This window comes from Dreissena polymorpha, chromosome 1 (genome assembly GCF_020536995.1).
Source record: "Dreissena polymorpha isolate Duluth1 chromosome 1, UMN_Dpol_1.0, whole genome shotgun sequence".
NCBI lineage: Eukaryota > Metazoa > Mollusca > Bivalvia > Myida > Dreissenidae > Dreissena > Dreissena polymorpha.
The window spans coordinates 3,407,107-3,424,071 of NC_068355.1; the positions used below are offsets into that span (position 1 = coordinate 3,407,107).

Sequence of the window (16,965 nt, forward strand, 5' to 3'; positions counted from 1 at the left end):
TTAATAGATATAAATAACATGAACATTTAAAAAGAAAATATAATTCTGTTTAAATCTTGTTTGGTTATGTACACAGTAAACGCAGTCTCTCCTCGACTTTAAGATATCTAAATATCGTGGCGTAAAGCTCCGGTTCAAATTTGAGCACTGTAAGATCTCATCAGGGTGCAGAATCAACGGGGTTTTCAGGGGTTTACACACGGGCAGGACAGAATGTAAACATGCCGGTAAAAACTTTATTTTGACAAATATCTTAAGTTATTGATATACATTTGCGAAAATAACTCGTGCGGAAAAGACAGCTTTTCTTGTACTGCGTGCCGTTATCTTGGTTTAAGAATCAATCGATGGAAACGTCTGAAATCAGTTACAAAATTTCCCGTTGCGGGAAGTATAACCGTGCAGTACACATGGCATTATTTAACATGAACTTATGCTTATTAAATAAAGTAATTATGATGTATTTCAAATTGCCATAAGCAGCATAAAAATCTGTATTTTATGCGTAAGTTAAAATTCTTAAGAAAACTTGTTTAAAAAAGTAGTTTGAAAAAAAAATACCGGTGTGATTACATCCATTAACGTTTAGTTGTGAACCAACAAAGTCACGTGATCCTGCACACTGTCATGTTTCTTTATAACAACATGGTATGGAAATATACTATTGATGCCGGTATTTTATTTGACGGTAGGTTCAAAATCTATATCAGTCTAAACATAGATGAATTTTGCATATTAATACGCAGTCAATGAAAAAGGTTTGATAAACAATACCCCCCACTAAACATTGAAATCCAGTCCTATCAAAAATACATAACCGATAAGAATCAGCAAACATCTCGGTGTGAACATGTGGTGCAAGAATCAGCAAACATCTCGGTGTGAACATGTGGTGCATTAATACGCGTTGTTATATCGGGGTCCCACTTATCGTACACAAAACTGTGCTCATTGTTTCTTATTATTATATCGGGGTCCCACTTATCGTACACAAAACTGTGCTCATTGTTTCTTATTATTATATCGGGGTCCCACTTATCGTACACAAAACTGTGCTCATTGTTTCTTATTATTATATCGGGGTCCCACTTATCGTACACAAAACTGTGCTCATTGTTTCTTATTATTATATCGGGGTCCCACTTATCGTACACAAAACTGTGCTCATTGTTTCTTATTATTATATCGGGGTCCCACTTATCGTACACAAAACTGTGGTCATTGTTTCTTATTATTATATCGGGGTCCCACTTATCGTACACAAAACTGTGGTCATTGTTTCTTATTATTATATCGGGGTCCCACTTATCGTACACAAAACTGTGCTCATTGTTTCTTATTATTATATCGGGGTCCCACTTATCGTACACAAAACTGTGCTCATTGTTTCTTATTATTATATCGGGGTCCCACTTATCGTACACAAAACTGTGCTCATTGTTTCTTATTATTATATCGGGGTCCCACTTATCGTACACAAAACTGTGCTCATTGTTTCTTATTATTATATCGGGGTCCCACTTATCGTACACAAAACTGTGCTCATTGTTTCTTATTATTATATCGGGGTCCCACTTATCGTACACAAAACTGTGCTCATTGTTTCTTATTATATATTTTCGTCCCGAAAATTGTTGTTTCTCTAATTTTCCTGCTGTTTCTGTTTGTACATTAACAGTTACTTTCTACGCCGTCATATACCGAGTCCATGTCTGTACGACATATTCTACGCCGTCATATACCGAGTCCATGTCTGTACGACATATTCATTATTTGGTAGAGATATTATCCTTAAACAAATTTTAAAAAATAACATGAATTTTCAAACAGAGAATGGAATCTTGTCTGTAAACAGGTCTTTCTTCGACTTTAAGGTCTTAAAATTGTCTAGTCATCTTCGAATTTGAATTATAAAGGATCTAAGGTGTCTAAGGTGTCTAAGTAACTGTATGAAACATATTTTTCACACCAAATATGTCGCAATGGTCTAAATGTAATTATTTGAAAATGATTAATAATGCAGCATTTGTTCTGATGACGTATTCAATTGAGCAACTGTTTTATTGACAATACCCCCATTTAAAAAACCTAAAATTATTAATCTCCTTGATAAATAACTGGCTAGAAGCGGCTAACATCGGCGTGTGAAAATATCGTTTATCGGATAAATGTTGTTATAAGTTATGAGAGAGGTATACGTTTCCAATAATTTTACACCATACTCTAGTCTGTATAGCTAATTCGTAAGGTTTTCGTCATCGCAATTGTTGTTCATCTACTATTGGATTGTATACAATACAAACAGGTAGGTTAATAATCTTCTATTACATTGTATGTAGCTTGTCTGTGTCTTTTAACATGTGAATAACAGGTAAATGGATGCATATATACAAGTTATTTGTGTTGCCTGATTTACTTCATCGTTTAGATATTTACATGTTTATTTAACCCATTTATGTCTAGTGGACTCTCCCATCCTTTTAAATTGAACCAATTTATTTCCAAAATTTGGGATGTATAGTCTATTTATTTCTATATTAAGAATATAACTTACAGAAATTCCTGTAAGCAAACAGCGTAGACCATGATGAGACGCCGCATCATGCGGCGTCTCATCTAGGTCTACGCTGTTTGCCAATGCCATTTTTATACGCTATGCATAAATGGGTTAAACTTGTAGCCACATAATAGGTCTATATGTGTTGTGCTATGATAAATTGTGAGGCTTAAACACTGAGAAAAAAATAAATAATGAATGGATATACAAGTTATTTGATCGCTTCAGGTTGTACTGTATATTTATATGTGAATTTAAACTTGTACTCACGTAAAAGGTCTTTATGTATTGTGCTATGATAAATAGTGAGGTTTTTACCCTGCGAAACATTAAATCTCGATTGACATTTGATGCAAATACAAACACAAAATACATATATTCAAGAAACGAAACGCGGCATTGTGATGCACCTATCCATTGTAAGCAAAATCGATCAAAAGGTTAGCTTCATGTAACACGTATCATATGAATACAAAGTCTGTTGCTTAGCTTTCAATGCGGATAATATCTTGTGTTAGCGGTTACATTTTTGACCGTATTTATTCGTTTCTACGCGTCAGTTGCTTCACCTTATACACACGACTTGTGTGTTGATTACTTGTGGGATTTTATAAAATAGTATTTATCGCGGGTACATTCAATGAGTGAGTGGATTTAATTGTTTTATCCGCTGGAGTAAAGTAATGCAGGTATGTATTTTATCAAAATGTGTTAAAAACCTTAACGTAAGAATAGTAAGATGTATTTGATATACATAACTGGTAGAAAATGCTTTGAAAGATAGACAAAATGTGCATTTAACCATTAAATCAGTAAATCAATTGTGCACACAGCATTGCATTTTCATATAGATATGAATACTATCTGGGGGTTTACATGTTGTACATCGTTTTCTGCGAATTGTGTGTTTGTTTGTCAGCTTGAAGCGAATGTCTAACGATGTTACAACATCAATACGTATGTATGGACATTATTCAACGTTACATGAACAATATTCATTAATGACCCAGCTATAACTTATACGCATGAATATAAATTATCGTTTTGTACATAAAAATTTCATCACTTTAAAAATTTTACTTCCCAGGCAGGAAGTCCATTCTACTTTATATTATTTTATATAACTCTCCTAGTTAGTATTTTAGCGACATATGGCGAATTTAAGATACTGTAAATAAAGTAGTACCCGATCCGACAATGACCAATCGAGCCATATTTTTATTTTTGACAACGACAGGCATCTATAAGACTGATGTCCTCATTTATTATTTTGTATTGTTCTTTTTTATTAATACTAATTTTATTCAAAGAAGTGCATACCTTTTAAGTAAATCAATAATAAAACATACGCCGACGAAATCAATAAAAAATAAAAAAGAAAAGACCTGATTGATTGGACATTCTTTTTTATTTTCCCCTGATTTAATTGAGCAAGGTGCTCGTGGTTACACACGGCTAATTACTTGTCGGTAACACGATTTTGGGACGACATTGACGAAACGTTCCTGCATTTGTATTAATGTTCTCGGGCGGCCATCGGACATTTGTTATTTTTCCACCACCAAGGAAGTGCCGTCTTTATAAAGAACATTAGAATCAACGCCGATTTTGATAGATTTCGGAAAACTAAACATTATGACTAACAGCAATCAAGCGTTTGGATGTGTTCACATTTGTGTACGATTCATTGGTAATACCAGGTTAATATCAGGTAAATTATGATTTAAGCAACGTAGTTACCTATTTATTAATGCCGTGTTAAATATATGTAACACGCTATACGTAATGGGCCTTTTCACAGTTTTAGGCATGTATGAAAGTTTGTCATTAAATGCTTTATATTGATAAATGTAAACATCGTATCTAAAAAAGACCCAGTAAAACAAGAATACAATTAAAGAAAGGAAAAAAAAAACTGGAGCAAAAGTATATCGCTTAGACCACTCGACCATCCGTGCTCATGTCATTAGTGATGTATTTTATACTTTATATAAGCAATCCGCGTTGTGTTACACAATATAACGACAACAACAGAACTCTCCAAATTATTAAACCGTTTCGCGTTGCAACGCTTTATAATATCAGGTTTTTAAATCGTCAAAAGATGCATATAATGGATATTTTAGAGAATGGTAAATGTTCAGTATTACTGTTTCCTCACAAATATCATAACTACAAGGAAAATTTGTGAATCTGAAACAATTTTTTTTAATTTTGGCAATTTACCAAAACGTGAAAAGGCCCCATTTAATGCTTATTACGACTAGCAAACAAAAGAATAATATACATGCATGATCACTCTAAGTCAGCCGTATAGACATTTAATATTCCCTTGCATAATGACCATCTGTATAATTCATCGTAAATTTTTATGCTCAGTTTACACTAAACATCAATGAAACAATACCTCCTATGACAAAAGGATGCCCAAAGAAAACCTGTATCGATTTGTATAAATAATTCAATACTTCTCACCCCTACATTTCCGTTAACTGGTCGGTCCCCAGGGACGGTTTGGTCGCTGCGTATTGCATGATTAAAGCGTTCGAGAGGCGGCTTTCAAAGCAAGTTTGAGTTGAACGTGCTGTTTATGACAGTCTCAGAAAACCAGTTAATTAACTTACGGGTGTTTGTGTATCGTATTCTGTTATGTTTTGAGGCATTTTATAGTCGATTTAAACAGACGGTTGCCCTAAATTCAAAAACGAGTCGCGTGTTATGCGAATTAATTTTTGAGACACTCATCGTTTATATTATTTTGCCTTTAAAGCGAGATAATACGATTTTATATGTGTAAAATTGTAATATATCGATAAAATATGCTACAATAGCACAGAATAGGCAAGAAAAATTATACATTGAAGACGAATGCCATAAAATGCAGCAAAGGCAAATTAGCGCACCGAGCCGATTGTGACGAAGATATTTCGTACATAATTTTCTACAATAACCAAAGCATTCGTCTTTTTAGTTAGTGTTCGTGTGTCGAATGAATAGATATCGTTGCAGGAATTTAAAATGAACCGTTACACTAAATTTAGATTCACATCGTACATGCATGATTTACATGCTGGCGAATTTGACTGTACAGACATTTTCGATTTCAGAATTAAATATCTGGCTTATTTCGCATTTTTCGACACATGATCTTCTTAACTTTTATTTTAATTTATATTGAAAAACATGTTTTATAAGTTTTTTTACACATTTTATATAAATTAATAGATATTTGACAAAATCGTATAATCTCGCTTTGAAATGACAGGATCATTTGAGACGTGCTCGGGGAAACCACGCATAATTCCGGTGCGTAAAGTCCGCAAAGGCTTGTAAGGGACGACATTTTCGGCCGTTACTGGATTTTCTTTTAGAGACTTCTAAAGTCTAAAGAGACTTCTTTAAAGCGAAAAATATCATGAAAGCGGAAAGTGTCGTTTCTGATTAGCCTGTGCAGACTGGGCAGTCTTATTTGAGAGAAACATGCAGTGAGCCCGGTTTTAACAGAGCGCGGTTCATTTGTGTCTTGTTCTGAGAAAACTGGGCATAATTCATGTGCGTAAAGTGTCGTTACAGCTTAGCCTGTGCAATCCGCACAGGCTAATCAGGGACGAAACTTTCCGCCTAAATGGGATTTTTGCTAAGAAGAGACTTCATTGAAACGAAAAATGTCATAAAAGCGGACTGCACAGACTAATCTGGGACAACAATTTACGCACATGCATTACCGTAATTACTCAATGTTTTCGGACACTCCAAGTTTTCGGACACCCCCTTTTTTAGCAAAAATAATTATTTTTCGTGACTCTTAATTTTTTTTTACACACGAGTTTTCGTCCATAATTAATGTCTCTAAGTTTTCGGACAGTACATTTTACAGCGCTATTTTACCAAATTTCGGTCCTGTTTTCGATATCTAATGACACTTCGATCATGGGGTTTTACAACCAGATTAACATCATAAAACATGGCAGGTGCATGCCTAAGGGCAACGGACCATTTCATTTGCGTTACATGTATTGGGTAAATAACCTTGTAAACCGGTATGAAACAATGGTTTCGCCCGATAGCTTAAGCGTTATGACCAGGGGTAGCGCCAATTAAAAGTTCAATTATCTACCGCAATGGTACTACCCCTTCTTAGTAAAATAACTGTGACAAATGACAAACCTTCAACGTGTGATACACCCTATTGCAAGTTTTACGAGGTGGAATGTGTTAGACAACAACTATCGGAAATGAACAAACAAATAATTCGTCGCTTTTCTTGTTGCGTTAATTACAGGTTCATACTAGCGAGTATCGGTACATCACATGCTCATCTTTGAATTCGTTGGTCAAAGTACAACTTTGTAGTAACTTTCTGTCAAATTAATTAAGCATTTAAAATTATTTAAAATGCAGTGCAAACATATATAACTGTAATTTATACTATACGGCATGGTATTTTACAAGCGTGTGCTATAACCGGTAGGCGTTGATACAATTGACGCTATTTTCGGACACTTAAATGTTCGAATCTAAGTTTTCGGACACCTGTATTTTGTGAATATTTTTAGTATCTAAGTTTTCGGACACGAACAAAAATAATTATTTTTAAGTGTCCGAAAACATGGAGTAATAACGGTATGCCCAGTTTTCTCAGAACACGACTCCATTTGATAAGGATGAAGATTGAAAGTTTTAACGTAAGAAAAAAACTTGCTGATAATAAAACAGTATGCATGTTTTTCTTTTCCATACTTGGACACTGTATCATAAACTTACTCTTATTTGTGTTAACGTACGGTATTTACTAAAATATGCTTTATTCGGGGAAACAGACAGGAACGATTTTTCAAAGTCTGTACATGTATATATACCTGTATAATCATATAATATTTATATGCGCGTGTGAACACATTAAATAGCCACATATTCAACTTACATATATAGGTGGACTTTATCCTTGAGCAATTCAGTAGATAATAGGAAAGCTATTTACATGTACACCACTATTAAAACGATATTTGTTTTAGTGTATTTAACTTTTTATCGTTAAACATCTTACAAACTTGAAGATGCATTTCAGTAAAGGCGCATACTACCAGAGACCAAAACAACTTCCCAATGTGTTATAAAATTAATGATAATTTAAAGGTGACAATCAATATGCAAAAAACAGCCACGCAACGGCGTCTGTCAGTTTTCTGCTCATTTACATAATTTAATACATTTGAATGTTTTATGTTGTTAATTGTATGGCCCCACATGGCAGACATGGCGTTCGAATCTATATTGTACCGCGTCTGCCACGTGCCTGTGAAAAACTATTCTTTATTTGCACATGCCCGATACCACCGTTGTTATAACGTTCTTGTGCGTATTTTATACGAATATTTACAATTTAGCCTCAGAATGAAATTGTTGTATGTAGCTAGCTAGAAAACAACACACTAGAATAGTGCAGTTAATATATTATAAACGTACGCATGAGCGAATTTATAAAGTAAAATGAAGTAACAATCTGCTAAAGGAATCATGGTTGATGTATTTAGAAATAATGTATTTTTCTAATTTGTTTCACACTCAATTTTCTTACAATAAAAAATATACGTGTGTTTTCCTCTTTGCATAAATAAATACCTATATGCATTATAAGTGTAAGCACATGCTTATCAGGGCCGCCACTATCCACCTAAAATGAATTTCCGATTAGAAGAGACTTCTTAGAAACGAAAAATTCCATAAATGCTGAAAGTGTCGTCTCTGATTGGCCGGTGCAGTCTGTCCTGATCAGCGTGTTACCTAATCTGGGGCTAGTCTGGGACGACACTTTATGCATTAATCCCAGATTTCCCGGACCAAGGTCCGGTTTATCTTGCACGCAGGCTTTTAACATTTCCTTCCTAATTCACCTTTACCACCGTCTCCGAATTATCCCTAACGATGGTCATATATTGATTGGTTTGCAAATCCCCTTATCGCGTTACCAAGCAATGACTGCTACTTAATTCTCAAGGGCACTCTTAGCCGTCTTTATCTTCGAATATTCATATGTGTTTGTTTTCCGTTTTATCTCCGACGTTATGCAAATTCATTTTTTTCTGTCACATATGCTTGGATGTGCTAAGTTCCCACTGGAATTGAACCTAAGTCTCCAAACCCTTCCGAAGCCGTTTACAATTTTAAACTTTACAATTACACTTGATAAGACCAGGTATAATGTGTAAAATTCATATGTTATTTTTGTACTGTTTAAATATTTTATGCAGAACAATGTGTCTGCAATAAGGCCAAATTTTTTTTTTGGATCTCCAAAAACGTCATAAAGATAGGTCGGCTAAACTATTTTATAGTTATTGTCCCCTACCGGTGAAACCGGAAGGGACTTATGGTTTGCACTCCGTCAGTCTGTTTGTCAGTCAGTCAGTCCGTTACACTTTTCTGGATCCTTCGATAACTTTAAAAGTTCTTCATATTTTTTCATGAAACTTGAAACATGGATAGATGGCAATATGGAGATTATGCACGTCATTTCATTTTTTTCCTACGTCAAGAACTCTGGTTGCTATGGCAACAATTAAAAAAAAATCTGACAATGGTGGAGTTTCACCGGTAGGCAATCTCTTGTTTTTTTTTTGCGATTCGCACATCAACAAGAATATGCAATGGCTTGCAGAAATCTTTGTCAGATTACTTTTTAAGGTGATGTTATTTAATAAAGATAATTTAAAGAATACGATCGCACGTAACAACACGATCGCAAACTTCATAATAATTTCACTAAATTTAACAAAACAAATAAATATCGAGCACTAGAATCGACCAGCGTTTTTTCCTTCTTTATAATGTACCCGTAGAAGGAACTTTCCCAAGCATAGAAGAAAACAAAATTCCCAATTTCCTTCCGAAATATTCACAAAAGGAAGGAAAGTTGCGTCAACTATGTTTGACAAGTGCATTATCTACAAGTGAGCAAATAAAAAGAGCGCAGATCACAAACGAGAATTTGTTCGCATTCATTTTTACCCAATTGAAAGGTACCGGTAATTTTCAAGTTGGGACACACGCATTAAGCCCGGATTTCCTAGTGACCGACATATGTGTTGATGTATTTGAGTCGTGTTCTGAGAAAACTTGGCATAATGCATGTGCGTAAAGTGTCCTCCAAGATTAGCCTGTGCAATCCGCACAGGCTTATCAGGGACGACACTTTCCGCTTTTATGACAATTTTCGTTTAAATGAAGTCTCTTCTTAGAAAAAATCCTATTTAAGCGGAAAGGGTCGTCCCTGATCAGCCTGTGCAGACTGCACAGACTAATCTGGGACTACACTTTACGCACATAAAGTGCCCAGTTTTCTCAGAACACGACTCATATAATAAAGGGTTTATCATTAAGTGACACAGAAACTCAAGAAGGACGTTATATTATTGAATTTATATCCAAATTTCAAACAAGAGACCCAAAGGGCCCTGGGTCGCTCACCTGAGAGACTGAGATGGAAAGAAACAAAGATTAAAACGCTTCAGCAAATATTGCAAATCATTGTTATGAGAAGACTGACTTTAAAAATAAGGTGTTCCAAAGTATTCACAATAGGCCTATAAAGAAAATTACCCCACCCACCCTGGTGGCCATGTTTTTAATACCCAGACTTTTTTAAATATATATATAGGAAAATGCTTCTTACATACATATAGAGAAAACTGCCCCATCCCCTGGCGGCCATGTTTTTCCACTTATAACGACCATTTTCAAACTCATCCAATATATCAATAAAACAAACGTTTTTACCAAGTTTCATGATGATTTGCCAAAAAATGTGACTTTGAGAGCGTTCACAAGCTTTTTAGTATATAAATTTAAGGAAAATGACCCCCCCCCCCCCGGCGGTCATGTAACTAGTTGGATCAAAACCATTTTTGAACTCAACCGTCGTATTTAAACTCAACCGTCGTATCCAGGAAAAAATCTTCTGACCAAATGTCATGAAGATTGGAAAAAAAAATGTGTCTTCTAGACTGTTCACATGTTTTCGTGTATACATATTGGAAAAACTGCCCCACCCCCTGGCGGCCATTTTTTTCCACTGATCATGACCATTTTCAAAATCGTCCGAGATATCCACATAACCAATGTTTTGACCAAATAAATGATGATTAGGCAAAAAATGTGACTTCTAGAGTGTTCACAAGCATCTTTACTATATAAATATAAGGAAAAAGACCCCCCCCCCCCCTGGCGGCCATGTTTTTTTTAACGATTCGAACCATTTTCGAACTCATCCGTCATATCCAGGAAACAAATGTTCTGACCAAATTTCATGAAGATTGGGCAAAAAATGTGTCTTCTAGACTTTTCACATATTTACACTATATACATATAGAGAAAACTGCCCCGCCCCCTGGCGGCCATGTTTTTTCACCGATCATGACCATTTTCGAACTCGTCCGAGATATCTATAAAATCGATGTTTAAACAAAATTTCATGATGATTAGGCAAAAAATATGATTTCTAGAGTGTTCACAAGCTTTTTTTTTACTATATAAACATACGGAAAAAGATCCCCCTGGCGGCCATGTTTTTCTACCAATCCAAACCATTTTCGAACTCAACCGACGTATCAAGGAAACAAATGTTCTGACCAAATTTCATGAAGATTTGACCAAAAATGTGACTTCTAGTGTGTTCACATGTTTTCACTATATACATATAGAGAAAACTGCCCCGACCCCTGGCGGCCATGTTTTTTCACCGATCTGGGCCATTTTCAAACTTGTCCAAGATATCCATGAAACCAATGTTTTGACCAAGTTTCATGATGATTGGGCAACAATTGTGACTTCAAGAGTGTTCACAAGGTTTCTCTATAGCCATTTAAGGAATACTGCCCCGCCCCCTGGCGGCAATGTTTTTCAATGGACCGAAACAATTTTTGAACTCAGCCAACATATCATTAAGACAAACATTTTGACAAAGTTACATGAAGATTGGGCATAAAATGTGACTTCTACAGTGTTCACAAGTTGTTTTTTTACCTAGTGACCTAGTTTTTGACCCAGCATGACCCAGTTTCGATCTCGGTCGAGGTATGATTGGGACAAATGTTCTGACCAAGTTTCATAAAGATCGGACAATAAATGTGGCCTCTAGAGTGTTCACAAGGTTATTGGATAAAGCTAATTGGGCTCAGTTTAGGGACCTCTGCTCAGATCTCTCCCTTGCAGATGTTCACTCCCAGGATCCAAATCTGTTTTGTATTAACTTAACCAGCAGGATACTGTCCATAGCGGAATGTAGCATACCGGTCTCCTCCGGCAAGGTCAAAGCCAGAAATAGGGTCCCGTGGTGGAATGAGGCGTGCTCCAATGCGGTACAGGATCGTAAAAATGCTTTAAAAATCCTTAAAAAGAACCCCGCTGAGCATAATCTTCTTAATTATAGGTCCCTCGAAAATCAGGCAAAGCGGGTTATTTTGGACGCAAAAACACAAAATTGGAAAGAATTCTGTGATTCAGCTATCATTAATAAGAAAAATACTAGGGATTTTTGGCAAAAAATTCACAGAATTAAAGGAAATTCATTCACTCCTGTACCGCTACTTAAATACAAAGGCGAAATTGCCACAACCCCAAGGGACAAGGCTCAATTTTTGGTACGACATTTCCAATCTGTCTCCAGTGACTCAAACCTTCCCGTTGAAACTCTGAATTATCAAAAGCGGTTTGAGACTGAGCACCGAAATATTTTAAATGAGCCTGGGGATAATAGCACGCCTCTCAATTTACCTATCACTATTACAGAATTATTAAGTGCCATTAACAGCAGGAGCAACACCGCCACGGGGCCTGACAAAATAGCATATTTAATGTTTAAAAATATGCCAGCCATAACTCTAAAAATCTGGCTTAACCTATTCAATCAGGTGTATAGGACAGGCAGGATACCACCCGAGTGGAAGCAGGCCACAGTGATTCCAATTCCTAAACCTGGTAAAGACAAAAATGATCCAAACTCATATCGACCAATAAGTCTAACATCACATGCAGGTAAATTACTAGAAATAATGGTCAAAAATAGATTAGAACACTTATTGGAATCAAATAACATACTAAACCCCTTCCAGTCTGGCTTTAGGAAGGGGCGATCTACTCTTGATCAGCTAGCTAGATTACAACATGATATTCTTTCTGCAAAAAATCAAGGGCAATCAGTATTAGCAATTTTTTTGGACCTTCAGGCTGCCTTTGATTTAACATGGACCTTCGGCATACTAAAAAAGCTAGCTGACTATGGAATCACTGGATACTGTTTCCACTACCTCAGAGCATTCCTAGAGGGCCGTAAAATCCAGGTCAGGGTCGATGGGGAGTTATCAGAGGTAGCCATAACTGATCGCGGAACCCCTCAGGGGTCCGTAATATCCCCAACTCTGTTCTCCCTCATCGTAAACGGTCTACCTGATGCCGTAAAAGACTCAAGAATGGTTATCTCCCAGTTTGCCGATGACTCAGGCACTTGGTTAAAGGGGTCTAACATGTTACGCCTGCAAAAGAGGGCTCAAGCAGGCTTAGACTCCATATGGAAATGGGCAATTGAATGGGGATTCAAAATTTCTCCAACCAAAACAGTAGGAGTACTATTTGGCGAACAATTTCAGCACTCTTTGGACTTAAATTTAGGCGGCACCAAAATTATCTTTGAAAAAGTGGTGAAATTTCTAGGTATGTACCTAGATAAACAGTTAACCTTTACTCACCACTTTAAATATTTGGCAGAAAGGTGCGAAAGGGACCTAAATTTAATGAGAATGTTAAGAGGCACAGGTTTCGGATCAGATAAAAATAGCCTCTTAACACTCTACAAGTCCCTTATACGTCCAAAGCTAGATTATGGAGCCCAAATCTATGCATGTGCTAAGCCAAACGCCCTAAAAATGGTTGATGCCATTCAACACAAGGCCCTAAGGATAGCTCTGAGAGCCCTAAACTGCACACCGGGTGCACTGCTAGAGGAGGAGGCCGGTGTGTTACCTCTTGACTTGCGTAGAAAACAACAGTCCCTCAATTTCTGGGCCAGGGTTAAGTCTCGGCATGGTTCAAACCCCGTAAACAAACTTGTTGGGACTGGCACCTTCGTCAAGGGGAAAATACTTAAGCGTAAGCATGTCGCCCTACCTTTTGGTGCGAGTATTAGGACCCTGGTTGAGGATGCCGGTCTCGACAAGGTACATGTAGCAGACCTGAGGCCCTCCAAGGCCCCCCCCCTGGACGCTTGGACCCATTGATGTTGACCTATCACTCTCTAATAAAATAACGAAAACTGACTTGCCACAACTCATCAAGTCAGAAGCTCTCTCTCTTATAGATAATATGTATGCTGAGCATCTAAAAATCTACACTGACAGCTCCAAATGCCCTAACTCTGGTTTGGTAGCCAACTCTTTTGTAATCCCTTCAAAAAACATTAGTAAAACGCACAGGCTCAGCAACAATCTCTCTATTTTTACAGCAGAACTTTTGGCAATTAAATTCTCTCTGTGCTGGATATTGGTCAATAAACCTACTAAAACTGCTATTTTATCAGACTCAATGTCATCTCTTGAGTCCATAAAAAACAGAAATAGCAGATCTAGGCCTGATATTTTAGCTAGCATTTTGGAACTTCATCAACAGTGCCTAGATAAATCTTTAAAGGTCACATTAGTATGGTGTCCAGCACATGTCAACATCAGTGGGAATGAACAGGCCGACAAGGGGGCCAAAGAGGGCCTCTTGAGGGGGGCCGTAGATGTTGGGGAACCCCTGGCACCTTCTGAGATCTACTCCCTGACAAAGAAATTTGTTTTGGGCGAGTGGAATCTCCGGACCGACAATTTGTCTTCCCGTCGACATACTTTTACTAGACCTGCGAAAACCCTCAGGCCGCCTGACAGATACTCGGCAAGCATTGTGCTTGACAGAGCCATCACGCGCCTGAGGATGGGAACCACCCTATTACCCGGTGGCGCAGGAAAGTATGTCCTCGGTATAGACCCTGCATGTCCTAGGTGCCAGGAACCTCTCACTGCGCCCCACATGCTGCTACACTGTCCTAACCATAAGGCGCAGAGGGACCACCTTGAAGCTGCATTGCACTCCCATGGACTAGTTTTTAACCTTACCAACGTGCTAGACCCCAAGGGAGCAGCTAGGGGCCCGGTCTTCTCTGCCCTCGCCAAATACTTACTAGATTGTCAAATAACTGACAAAATCTAGGTCATTGGGGGAGGGAGAGCAGCCAACACCCACCTAATTATACAGTCTTGTGACTGTTTTCTTTTAAAAATGTGTAATCTCTGCACAAACCTGATGTAATCAAATAATTGTGTTGGATTTGTGTCGCTTTTACACAACCTTTATTTTAGTTTTTAATGGGTTTATTGTTCTACCCCGCCCTTTCTAAATCAGGCCAATGGCATTGACCTGGTCTTCTTTATTTTAATACATTTTTTATGAGAGCATGACGTTAGTCCACCATTTACATTTTTCAGTTTTTTAAAATAATCATATTTTATGGCATTTCTTATTACAAGAAAGGACGAGGCTGTCCAGTAACCTGGGATTGTTGGCTGCATTGCACCCCCTCCCTTCCTCTTTGACACCCCACCCTTTCCCCTTCAAACTCGAAGAACCATGTCGGACTGGAGTGCACGGTGCAGGGCCTTATACCATTATAAACACCTATTTAGCCCTATCTAGGACAAAGTATTGTCGACCTTGCTGAAAGTACTAATCTTGTACCTTGGAGCACATTAAGGATTATTATAACTGCTATCTTGTGTAGCAATTTCCTTATTTTTGTGAAAACTGCTATTTTATATAGCAAATTGCCTTAATTTTATTATTATTGCATTAACTCATGCTAAAATTGCTACTTTTATAGCAAATATCCTAATTTTTTATATTAAATTGCTATTTTATATAGCAAATTGCCTCGGTTTTACTGTCTAATTGTCATTTGGATACCATATAAGGTACTTTAGTATTATTTCCTACAATGTTATCATCAGTATACTAATAATATTGGATAGATTAGAGCTTTTTGGGTTTATCTTAACGTATCTAGGTAATATTTGGTCTTTTTACCATTTTACATTTCACCATTATCAATTTTCCTTCAATAGTATACAAACTATTTTTCATTTACCGTGCACTCCCTCTGGTTCAGGGGAAACAACCATTGTAGACTTCATCATCACAATTATCTCCCTTAGTACAACTGAGTGACACCACCCCTGCTGGCTCTTCTTTTCCCCCACCCACATCGGCCTACACTTCCATAAAATCTCTCCTTCTTTCAACCCTCCAGGGTGGCAACATGTATTTTAAATATATATATGCATATAGTCCTGTACATATTGTAAATAATGTACATCTTGTACAAACTTAGCTGTCTTTGACTTATTTTTAACTGTAAAGTACATTGCCTTACCCTTAATTTTTATGTGGCCCTATGGAGGTGACCGTTTGGAGACACGTAAGTTATTGCCCTTAACATATAAGGGTTTATTACTAAACCCACCTTTAAATATTGTTTTAATGCCACTCTGGGGGGATCTCTCTTTTCCATAGCCCAATCCTCCTTAAGTTCCATACAGACAGGGTCTTATGTTGGAGCATTACGGCTATATTCCCTGTCTGCAAGTGTTCAACATTGAGCCACATACATAAACTTGTACTCATTAATTTTTTAACAACTCAATACTCAATTGCAATATAAATATATAATTGAGAGTTACACACTCTATGTGATATCATATATTGTCTTTTTTTTTTCCTTTCCTTCTCATATAATTGCATTTGCACATGCAACTTCACTCTACAATTGAGAGCTGTTAAATCAGGCTCTGGCATCCCTATTAATAAATGTTCTTAGATATAAACATATCTTTCTTATGATTAGATCTTGTTGTTTGGCGTTTAGTTTAAACTTTAAACATACACATAAAAATGGTACTTGACTATGCATGTAAACATATTGTGGCAATGTTCAACCACTTTGTGATCTGGAAAACCCTCAAATATTATTATTTTGTTACACAAACATATTTCACATCTGTGTATTCCTTTTTCTATAATTAATATATTAAAATAGTCCTATTTGGATTCAATTTTTTAAACCACAGATCACAAAGTCTAAAGACTCCAACAAACCCATTGCAGTATATACTGAACAGTGGGTCTGGTAATGATGCTGCCACATACAACAGTATGTGTGTTTTCACCATCTTTACTTATAAAAATTGGGCTATTCTTTCTCTCTCTCCTCCTTAAAAAACAATACAAAGAATAACATACAATAACAACATCATATGAATGATATAAATTAATAATAAGTACAGTATATTAAAAAACAACTCCATGTTCTTTTGGATTAACTCATT

General features: G+C 36.7%; 1 protein-coding gene across 1 annotated transcript in view; it reads left to right on the forward strand.

The window, feature by feature from the left end:
* Positions 1-2,169: 2,169 nt before the first annotated feature.
* LOC127868723 (major facilitator superfamily domain-containing protein 4A-like) overlaps positions 2,170-16,965 on the forward strand; it is a 73,998-nt gene continuing 59,202 nt past the window's right edge. The window contains exon 1 of the mRNA XM_052410743.1: positions 2,170-2,305. The gene's annotated coding sequence lies outside the window, so the exon portion shown is untranslated. The remainder of the gene's footprint in view (positions 2,306-16,965) is intronic.